The sequence below is a fragment of the Mustela nivalis genome (genome assembly GCF_964662115.1).
Source record: "Mustela nivalis genome assembly, chromosome: 10".
Classification (NCBI taxonomy): domain Eukaryota; kingdom Metazoa; phylum Chordata; class Mammalia; order Carnivora; family Mustelidae; genus Mustela; species Mustela nivalis.
Window position 1 is genome coordinate 101,741,820 of NC_139029.1, and position 11,247 is coordinate 101,753,066.

Here is an 11,247-nt window from a genome sequence, read left to right on the forward strand (position 1 = left end):
ACACCCACCACTCACCATCCCCCCTCCCCCACACCGAAACAAGTCTAAATGATCAGGACAGCTATGGGCAGACTTGTACTGTGAATGCACATGAAGATCCTTTACAGTGGAGGTGAACCTGCAGAGGGCAGGGGGCAGCAGACTTTGGAGGCTCCGTTTTCTCACCAGAGACCCTTCGTAGAGGATGTCAAGCTTGGAATGCCATTCTCCTCTTCCGGAGAGACTTTGGAAGGAATACAGACAGACCGTCGACGAAGCCTGACACTCTAAAATGTTCATGCACACAGTGCCCTTGTCCCACAGCAAGGAGCGGGAAGCAACTCCTGGCAGCTCCCCTCATCGGGGCGGTCAGATCCCCTGGGGCAGTGCCAGTGGGGGCCGGAAGGAGGGTCCAGCCTCTTCCAGGGAGGAGTTTTGGTCTTGAGGCGAAAGTAGCTCACTTCTAATTGAGGGCAGTGGAGCGCAATCAGAACGGGAAAAGAAACTCATCAAGTAACTGGAACTGAAATAAAAATTGGGGAGGAAGGAAAAGAAAAGGAAAGAAAAGAAAAAAAAAAAGAAACCACGCTGGGCTCCCTTGTCCTGTTATTTCTTCTGCGCCCTCCGCCAGCCTCCTGCCTCCCTTCCCCACTGTACGCTGGAACCTTTTCCCAGAGAGAATTTCGTGATGTGTGCCAAAGGTCTTACTAAGCCTGACTTCTAAGAATCTACCCCAGGAAAAACAGTCTGTTTCATTTTGTCTTAAATCTGTTGAGTGTTCTCTTTGAAGTGTTATTCATAATAAATACAAATGACTCAACATAAGGGACTGAACAAATGATGGTATTTGGGGGCCACTAGAATACCATGAAATCTCGGGGGGGAAAAAAGTAGGGAGAAAAGTTCATGCTATGTTGAGAATTTTTTAAAAGCGATTTCCAAAACATTATTTCAGTATATCTCCAATTACTTCTAAAGGTGGGGGCGGGAGTGGGAGACGGGTATCCGGATGATTTTTTTTCTTTGTACTTTTTAAATTTTCCACAATGAGCATGCAATGTTTTTCAGTCAGCAGACAAAAACAGTAAATTGTCCACCTTCCTAAAGGACAGCCATATACTTTATCCAATACTCATTGAATGAACTTATCACTTTGCTTCTGGAGAAAACCAGAGGTGGAAGAGATAGATGAACGTAGGACAGGTCATTGATGGATAGAGAATCATTGGCAGGGCCAACTAAATAACTTGCAGGATCTGGTGCAAAATGAAAGCAAGAACCTTCTTCAAAAAGTAAGGTTTTCCTGGCAGCGCCTGGGTGGCTTGTCTGCCTTCAGCTCAGGTCCTGATCCTGGGGTCCCGGAATTGAGCCCCTACATTGGACTCCCTGCTCAATGGGGAATCTGTTTCTCCCTCTCCCCCAGCCTGCCACTCTTCCTGCTTGTGCTCAATCTCTCTCTCTCTCTCCCTCAAATAAATAAATTCTATAAAGAACATTAAGATTTTTGAGACAGCAGTAGCAGAGGATTATTATACCAAGGGTGGGGCCCTCTAAGGGGCAGCCCTGTGCGGCTGTTGGGATCACGTGTCCAGGATGCCTGCCCCGGTCTTTGGTCTGGAGCAGGGCAGCCTGACGCAGCAGGTAAGGGCTTGCAGACCTGCACCGTTCCTGGAGGAGCTGGCAGGAGGTCACACTGCTTCCTCACCTGTTGCTGAACAGATTTTCATTTTCCTGAGCCCACTTTCCCAGCAATCAACCTCTGGAACAGTGGCATACTTTATCATATATATGCAAATCAGAAGCCAGCCAAGATTATTTAAACCCTGGATCATAACCTCCTTTTTTTCCCTTAAGGTGACTGCTTACTTATTCTATTTTAAGGATACCGGAAGGATGCCAACCCATTTTCTACCCTGAAATTAATGACAGTGCCTCCTGAGAACAGAAGTGGTGGAGTTTTTTTTGTTTTTTTTTATTTTTGAAAAGCAATTTCTGCTTACTTTCTCTCCAGACTCATCAAGAACTCTGATTTGCAGAATATTATGGTCCTTCCCTGGTCTAAGAGCCCCTCCTTTCTTTTTGCCAGTCCCTACTTTTGGGGAGCAGAGAGGAAATTCATTAACAAATTCACTACAAAGCATTATTCATTCTGCATGTCTCACTCAGAGGTTTTTAATATCAGGAGTTAGAGCAAATCACCCGTGAATTGTGATCACATGAAACTAACAAGGCTCACAGAGCAGCAACCCAGCTAATGACCAAGCGAAGGCAAGGTTGGCAGAAGCATGTTGATTCCCCTTGTCTGAGGGGGAGCAAACTCATTAACTAAACCTTGTATTAAATTATGTGCAAAGCAAATCTCTCCCTTTGCAGCCAGTCACAGAGGCCGCCTGCTGCAGAAATGCAAACAAATCAGATTCAAACCACAGCCAGACACCTGCCTGAGCCAGAGCTTTTGAAAAATAGATGCAGAGTTGCTTAGGCAGAAATTCACACATTATATTTCTTCTTCCTCTAACGTCTCCAGGAGACTTCATCTGAGGTCAAGTCAGGGGCGGGGTCGGGTAGGATCCCAGTTCTACCTCTCACCCAAAGGCCAGAAGAACCCCTCTCATTGTTAAAATGCACCATGAGGAGGTTTGCCCCGAGGCCAGCCATCCCAAGTTCTTTGAACCTCTTCCCTCTTGACTTTCCCTCTTTTTTATCTTGCTGGAAAATGGAACAAAGTTTGAATGTTGGAAAATACCGTAAGGAACATCTAGTTCCACCCCCCTAACACTTGCATACTCTGTAAAGCCCCACCCAAAATTCATCCAGCCTTTGCTTGCATACCTCCAGGAACAAAGACCTCACTACCGCCAAACATAGCACAGAACATTCTGACACAGGACTGACTATTCTTCCTTTTGTTAAGTAAAACTCTCTTTTTGTGCAACTAACATGTACTGAGAGCCTCTTTCTACACTTTGGGGCCGGATAAAACAAGCATTATCCCTTTTCCTTTAGGTGACCTTTCAGACATTTGAAGGCCGTGCTCTTATTTCCCACAGGTCTTCTCAGTAGGTGTCAGCCACTCCATTGCCCAGGGAACTTGGCCTGTAACAATCTGTTGGAGGCTCAGTTTTCTTACATGTAAAATGGAGATAATATCTAGTTTGGTGCACCTGGGTGGCTCAGTTGGTTAAACATCTGCCTTCAGCTCAGGTTGTGATCCCAGGGTCCTGGAATCGAGTCCCACATCAGGCTCCCTCCTCTGCAGGGAGCCTCCTTCTCCCTCTGCCCCTGCCTCTCTCTCTTTCTTTCTCACTGTCTCTCATGACTAAACAAATAAAATCTTAAGAAAAAAGATCTAGTTTTCAGGATTGCTGTTGGGATTAAAAAGAATGCATGCTGGGGCACCTGGGTGGCTCAGTGGGTTAAAACCTCTGCCTTTGGCTCAGGTCATGATCTCAGGGTTATGACACTGAGCCCCTCTTCAGGTTCCACACTTAGGGTGGAGTCTGCTTGGGATTCTCTCTGCCTCTCTGTTCCTCCCGCTCCCTCGCGCGCACTCTCTCTGAAATAAACAAATAAATTTTAACAAATAATCAGAATCAAAATCAAAAGAATGCATGCTAATGTCTCAAAGGAGCCTCGCCCATGGCAGACCTCCAGTAAGTAGGAGCAACTGTAATTATCCTCTGCCCTGGGACAGAAGGCAACACAACTTCTCCAGCCTAACCACAGCAGAGCGACACCAGACTGTTCCCCAACCTTCACACTAATGCTGGGCTTCTACCTACGTGGCCTAAGAAGACTCATCTTTTGCAGCAGACGCACTTCGTTGTACCTACTTACATAAACCTGAGATCAACCCAAATCCTTCTAGTCCTTTTGGCTTTAAACCTATTGGGCAGTTAGAGGCAATTTATATTCTCAAAGAACTAGCCTAGTGGCTATTTCCCGACCAGGCCTGAGCCGACGCATCCCCCCACACACACACCCTTGCTCACACTAGTCCCTTCTTCCAGAACCTGTTCTAGGTCCTGTCTTCCCTCCAAGGCCAACCTCAGATCTCACCCCCTTACGGAGCCTCTTCAAATCTCCCTCGTTGGAGAAAAACCGTTTCCTCCTTGGAGATCTTACCAAGGACCCTGTCTTAAGGCACAGCTCTTTAACCCCTCGGGAAGCCTGGGTAGCAGAGGGAAGCATGCCTGTTTATCATCCTGCCTGCAACACCTCCCTGCTCCCCTGCTTCACCTGAACCGTCTGCTCATCACGGAGTCCTCCTTGACCCCCAGCACGAAGCCTGGCTCTTGTGAAATATCTGTTGGTGGGATCCATTGTTCTGAGCGTGGAGACTGCCGCACTCAGGCCATGGCCAGTGTGTGCACAGGGTAGGTAGACGGTGCTGCTGCTCATTATTTCTGTGTAATTATTGAATAACTATAAGGGCTGGTGGCCCAGCCCAGGGGTGAGGGCCCAACAGAAGCTGCAGCCTGAGGCAAATGTGAATTAGAGGCCGCCCCCCAGTGAATCTAGGCTGACGAGGGTTGGGGGTGGGCGATGGATGGAAGCCGGGCAACAAGGCCCCTGTTACTAGAAGATTCGCAGAGAAAACAGTGTGTGAAACAAAGATGGTCTCTGGGTTCCGGCCCTCTGGCTACTGGCCTTTGGCACATTTTCCATTCAGAAGAGGAGCTGCTGCTTCTGGAGCGCGGACACCTGTGAAAAAGCCTCGTTGCGGGAAGGAGGGGGCACACTGGCCTCTCAAGCTCATGGAGAATATCCCTGGGAGGAGGGGACAGCCCCGGGATGGTTAAGACCCTGCTTTCTACCTCTGCACCTTCGGCCTGTGCATCTTTCTGTTTCTGGCAGACACCCCTCACGCTGGAGCACGTGGCAGAGAGGCAGTTTCTGTCCCGGCTGTCTGGGGGCTGCTTCCCCGCAGACAGGGGCTGTTCCACAGCTCACGTGGGGAGATGGGTCCAGTCACAAATAATGACAGTGAGACATGTGACCCGTGTGCAGGCACTGGGAAAGACTCATAGTCAAAGAGGTCAACTGGGAGCCTCTTGCAATGGGCCGGCCGAGTGGTCATGACAGCCGTGCCAATGGTGTGCGGAGGAGCCTGCAGGGGTGGGGGTGGGGTGTCCCTCTGGCTCAGACAGAGAAGCTTCCAGAAGCTCCCCCCCTCCCAAGGCAAGGCTAGGGTGGAAGGTCCTCCTCTCCCATAATCCCACCATAAGGTGACATGGTTGCCTGTTGAATCATCCCGTCAAACCCCCGTCCATAGTCCGTGAAGACGTCCATGTCTGTCTTACCCAATATTGGGAATATGCATGCAGCACATAGTAAATACTTCGTCAATATTCATTATGTTCTTAATTAATCCACTGTCCAGTTGGCTCTGACACTGAAGTGTTCCCACAGATGCTACCTCTCACGTGGGCTCCCTTCGGGCCACAGCGCGTCTCAGGGCCTTCCTATCTTGGACCTGTGTCTCACCCCAATTTTCTTCCTGCTCTGGGAACTAGACTTTGGGTCCCGCTCCACTCTCTCATGTGTTCTGAACTGTGCCGTCGGAACACCATCTTTGGCTTTGTCTTCCCTGCCTACTGATGACCACTCGCAGCCGTGCGATCCCACACAGGGTCCAGGTAAGAGAGCGTTTCAGAGCCCCTTTTAGAGTCTGGGATATCTGTAAGTTCCCTTTGTTGCTAATAATCGACACCCCTAATTACAACTTCTCATCTGTATAACACCCTTTTGCTCCCTCTTGCTGGCCCTTGACTGCCTGAAACCCAGCACAGCCGTGAGACATCTATGCTAATTTAGAAATGGTTCTTGTGAGCAGCTGGCATTTGTATACACTTGCGTGCTTTATGATTTACAAAGCCCTTTCACATACGTTATCTCATTTAGTCATCACCCTGTCCCCGGGAGGGAGGTGTTGATACCGCCAATGCAGTGGACCCCGACGTCTGCTCTGAGCGCTTCCACCGCACTGCCCTCGGCGAGGATGAGCCAGCTGGGGCTTTCCAGACGTGAATCAGTACAAGTGTCGAGCTGCCTGATTTGCCCTCATTAAAAAAACCCACAGAACATAAATCCCAATTTACGGCTGATAACCTATCTGCAATTTACAGGCTTTCAATTGAATACTGAAGTTTGATAGAAATGAGATTACTCCTATCTCGATTTAAAATCCAGTGATATGACTAACATTTCCCCTATGTCTCTCCTCACCTCCTGAATTATTATTAAGCGAGTGCTCCTAGTTTATCCCTTTACTAGTTTGCGACAGCAAGAAATAATTCACCCCGGTCAGGACTAAGGAGGGCTGGCAAGGACAGGAGGAGGAAGAGAAGGGAGTTTATTAGGGCATAGGCAGAAATGGGAGGAGAAATCCACATCTCTGTGTGTTTCCCTCCCCTGGGTGGGGAGAGAAAAGGAGTTGAGAATCCAGGTCACTGGGTAGAGACTGCAGGGGGCAGAAACAAGCGCACTGCCCAGCCAGTACCAGCCACTGACGGTAAACTAATCACTCCAGGTGTAGAAAGGGCACAGTGAGTAAGAAGATATTTGTATGTCTTGAGGGGATGAGACCAGATGACTTCACGCCACGTCCAGCCTAGAAGAGGCTGTGTTTCTGATCTCTGGAATATTCTGCCACACTCCTTGGGACTCCCATCATGGTACCCGGTGCGGGTGCCCCTTTAAATCTTTCAAAGCCCTCCACTCTAGTTCTGTCCCAGCCTAGAGGGGACAGCAATTAGAAGGTGATGCAGATTCCTCCGAGTGGATCCAGTGGCTACAGGAAGAACTGACAGGTGACAGTGAGAGAGGTTAAGAGAAGAAACATACGTGGAAAAGCACAGTAGCCACATTCTATTCAGCATAGTGGTTCCGAAGGCATCAAGGCAGGGCAGCCCAGTGTAGGAATTAATGTTGATGACAACTCCAAGACATCAAGAGAGGTCAACCATTAGATAGGTTACTGAGAGCTAACTGGTCACTCACTCATTTGCAAAATATTTATTGGCCGTCCAGGATGCACCTGACTCTGGACCCAGGGATAGCAAGATGGATAAAGTATGGTCCTCACCTTCAAAAGGTTCTGGACTTCAGTTTCTTGAGCTGTAACATGAGGGAGCCAAACTCTGCGGTTCCTAAGTTTCCTTCCTGGGGGCGCTAAAAGCTTTATGCCTTATGGCTTGATCCTCAAGGGTCCCATGAGGTGGTAACCCGGGGCCCCAGAATCCTGTTTTGCAAATGAACAAACTGAGGCTCAGAGGGGTTCATGTCTGGTTCATGACACTCAGCCACATGGACCAGTCACACCGACGAGCTGGATCTTCCTCTCTCCCTTGCACTCTCTCTGCACTATCTTTCTTCCTCCAAAAGGGCAAGCAGAATAGACAGGGAACAGCCCACACACCTGACAATGGCACGGACTTCCCGGTCTGGAATACAACATTCAGCAGCTAACAAAACAAAAATCGTGTGTAACTGAACAATCATAAATATCTGTATGACCACGTGCACCCGCAATGGCATGAAAGGATCTGTCAAAGTCAACAACAGGGTAAGTCATAAAAGTCAGTAGTGATGTCTACCAGGCACCCATGCTGAACAGCTAAAGTTCCTTTGAGACAAAATATGGTAGAAGGAAAAAGGCAGCTTGGGAGTTCTACATTAAAAAAAGAGGCGGGGGGAAGACGAGCAAAACCCAAAAAACCAAACACACGCATTACTGCTGGTAGCTTTTGTTTAGGCACAGAGAAAAGGGGGCAGGTGCAGGATCCCTGTCAACCAGAGATAGCCACCAGCATACTCCTCGCAAGAAGACAGTGAAAAATCAGCCCTGGGAATGAGCATTCCTGGCTCTGCTGGCTGCATTCCTCGCCAGCTCTGGGGTAGGTAACATTCCCTGAAGCTCAGAGAATTGGTATGCTCAGGCTGAGGCTAGGGAGTTGCCGGGCCAGGATCTGAACTCAGCCTGAGTGGAGAGTTCCAGCTCTTTCCACTCCTCAAGCAACCTCCAAGACATGGTTCTGCTTCAGTACTTATTAGCCATGTGGTCTTAGACCCCTCAGGCTCCCGAGACCTGCTTCTCTTGTGGAATTGTTATAAAGATCAGAGATTAAATGCACGAGCTCTTTGCTCTCTGAAAAGACTTCTACAATCATGGTGACATTACTAACAATAACAAGAATGACACTTATTGAACATGTACTATGTGTCAGGCACTGGGCTCACTGCTTTATAGAAATTGCTCCATTCTGTCCTCACAGTAATCTGTGAAATGGGTACAACTACCCACAATCTATGAAAAAAACGGAGGCCCGCAGAGGTGAAGTACGGGGCAAGCCGTGGGGGGCAGGGCTAGGGTAGGAGCAGCTTTCCTTGCTCCAGAACCCTTGCCAGGACCCAGCTGCTGAACCAGAAGCTTCCACTACCTTCTGTAGTTTTATTGCCTTCCTCCCCTGTGGTCACAACTTGCCTAGTGTGAGACTTTGCCTTTTGATGCTGGAGCTAGAATTGTCATGTGGGAAGGCCAGCATGTTCTGCCATTGAAGGAGACTGCTTTCCGTGTTTCTCTGTAGCCGGTCTTTGTCCAGCTGAAATGAAGAATGCCGCTGAGAACATTTACGATGTCCCAAGCTAGGAGACAGGTACACCCCAGGTTCCGAGGGTGTGCAGTCTAACAGGGGCAACCTGAAAACAAGTATTTACAGGGCCCCATCTATGAGCCAGGCTCTTGATGAGGCCTTAGGGACACAAAGATGAGCAAGACAGAGGGTGTGTTGGGGCGCCTGGGTGGCTCAGTGGGTTAAGGCTTCTGCCTTCGGCTCAGGTCATGATCTCAGGGTTCTGGGATCGAGTCCCGCATGGGGCTCTCTGCTCACTGGGGAGACGGCTTCCTCCTCTCTCTCTGCCTGCCTCTCTGCCTATTTGTGATCTCTGTCTATCAAATAAATAAATAAAATCTTAAAAAAAAAAAAAAAGATACAGGGTATGGTGATACAGGCCAAAGCTGGGATGTGCCCGGGGTAAATTGGGGCCCAGAGAAAAGGCCCCTGACTCTGCGGGGTGGGAGTGGAAACTCCAAGGAAGTGAGATTTTAGAGCCCAACCCCGAAATTGTCCGCACTGCTCGAGAGTTTCCATTATAATCGGCTCTAATCCTCTCAGCAACAGCCCTGTTGGGCAGATCCTATTAGTTTATAGATAAAAGTTGTGAGGAACTTGCTCAAGGCACCACAGCAGGAAGTGGCAGACTAGAGTCTCTGACTCCAAGCCTGCCAGACTCTGCAGTCTGTGCACTTTCTAATATGGACGGCAGCCGCAGAGGACAGTAGGTTGAAGAAAGACACAGCTCACCACGAATGAACACAGCAGGAAAGCGGAACCGTGCCACCATCCAGGTGGTGATGGGGATGGGGCATGACAGGCTACACAAGTTCTTTCATTCTCCTGGTGTGTCCTCTGGGTCAAGGGGGGGGGTTGGTATCCTAGAGGGGCAGGGCCCCTTGCCCAGCAGTCCATGGGACAGGGTGAATGTTTTCGGTGGGGAGGTTGGTCGAGGATGAGGGGTTGTCCGTCTTCATGTTGTATGAAATAGAAACTTGAGAAATAACTTGAGAAGAAACATACTGAGAAAAAAAGCAAAAGGTAAAGAAAGAAAAGAAAAGCAAACAAGAAAGGGAGCACAGGGGAGATGGGTAGGGAGAGGACAGGCCCTCAGCGGCCTCTTCTCGAGGGGCCTTGGCCTTGCCCCCCGCCGCCTCTTCCTTTCCCCTCTGCATCTGGCTCTTGCCGCCTCTCCATAGCAGGCCAAAAGATGCTTCCAAACACTTTCTCAGATCTAACATCTCTGATCTGCAATTCTAAATCCCCAGGAGAGAGAATGTGATTTGTTCCCCCTTGGGCCACCCAGGGTGTGTGGGCGTCCAGCCTCAGAGAAGGTGGGGTTTGGACGGCGGGGCAGACCCCTGGGGGTCATTCTGGAGGGCTCTGGAGAGGTGTCCAACTCTAGACATTGTTAGATCCCATGTTCTGAAAAGCCAGTGCTGAGAGGTCTGCCCTTTAAAGTAATACATTGGCTTCCACATTTATAATTCTTCTGCGGTGTTATTAAATCCATAAATAAAGATTTAATCTTTTAAGCTCTGCATTGTGAGAGCAGAAGTTAAAGAGCAGGCAGAGGAGAGCTTGTCGGCTTCGGTGGTGGCTGGTAGCGGGGGTAAAAAAGGAGGGAGCTTCCAGTCTGCTGGGGCCGAGGAGACAGTGATAGATGCAGAGGGTGCAGGACCCCCCCCCCTCCACACACACACCACATACGCAGCAGAGCTCTTGGACCACACTGCCCTGCCCAGGCAGCCACAGAGAGGCTGGACAGCAGGTCCAGAGGCTGGGACAGACATCTCAACAAATCTCAAAAGGAGCACGTTTTGACCTGAACAGTTAGTGGAGGATCCCAGGAGCCTCAGGGAGGGATGGGGCTCCTGCACTAGGAGATGGACTGAGCCTGGGGGAGGAGGAAATGGAGGAGGGAAAGGGCTTTGCTTCCTGCGTCGTCCGGAGTCCTGTCCCAGAGGAAGCACTGACAGCTGAATCAACAACTTCATCCGTCCATCTCTGCCCTTCCCTCCTTACCACCCAGAGCTCGGACAACATGGGCTCAGGCTCCTTGATAAAAAACGGCAAGACGAATACTTAGGGCTCTCTGGCGGCCAGACCCAGACACAAAGACCAGCACCGGGGAGGGGAAGATAATGAGAACAAAAAGGAGAGCCTGGGAGTTAGGGCAGGAGGCTCAGCGCTGCAGTGGGGGGAAGGGAGCCCTCTCCATCAGGCCTTGTGATAGGAAGGCACCATCTGGACCACTGATGTGGCCGAGGGCTGTGGCCCGGCAGCTCAGCCTTGTCAGGCCAGGGGTTGGGGGCAGATGTGGGGCTTCTCTTTGGGAATTTAGTCCTCTCTCCCCCATGCAGGGCTCTGCCTCCCACTGCCTTTTGTTCAACCCAAAGCAGTGGTCACAGCCTGTCTCTGACAAGTGATGGGTTATAGAGGGTCTGAGAAGGGGCACTAAGGCTGGTTTGGGATGATAGGATTCAGCTACCGAAGCACTCTCCTTGAGCAGCAGATAATTTAGTTTAATGAATTTGGACAGTTCACTGGATCTGCCCACACAGTTCCACTCACCTTCCAAAATGCTTCCAAAATAGCACTAGGTATTGTATGGGAGCCAAAAAGAAAAAAAGCAAAAAGGAATAAATGACAA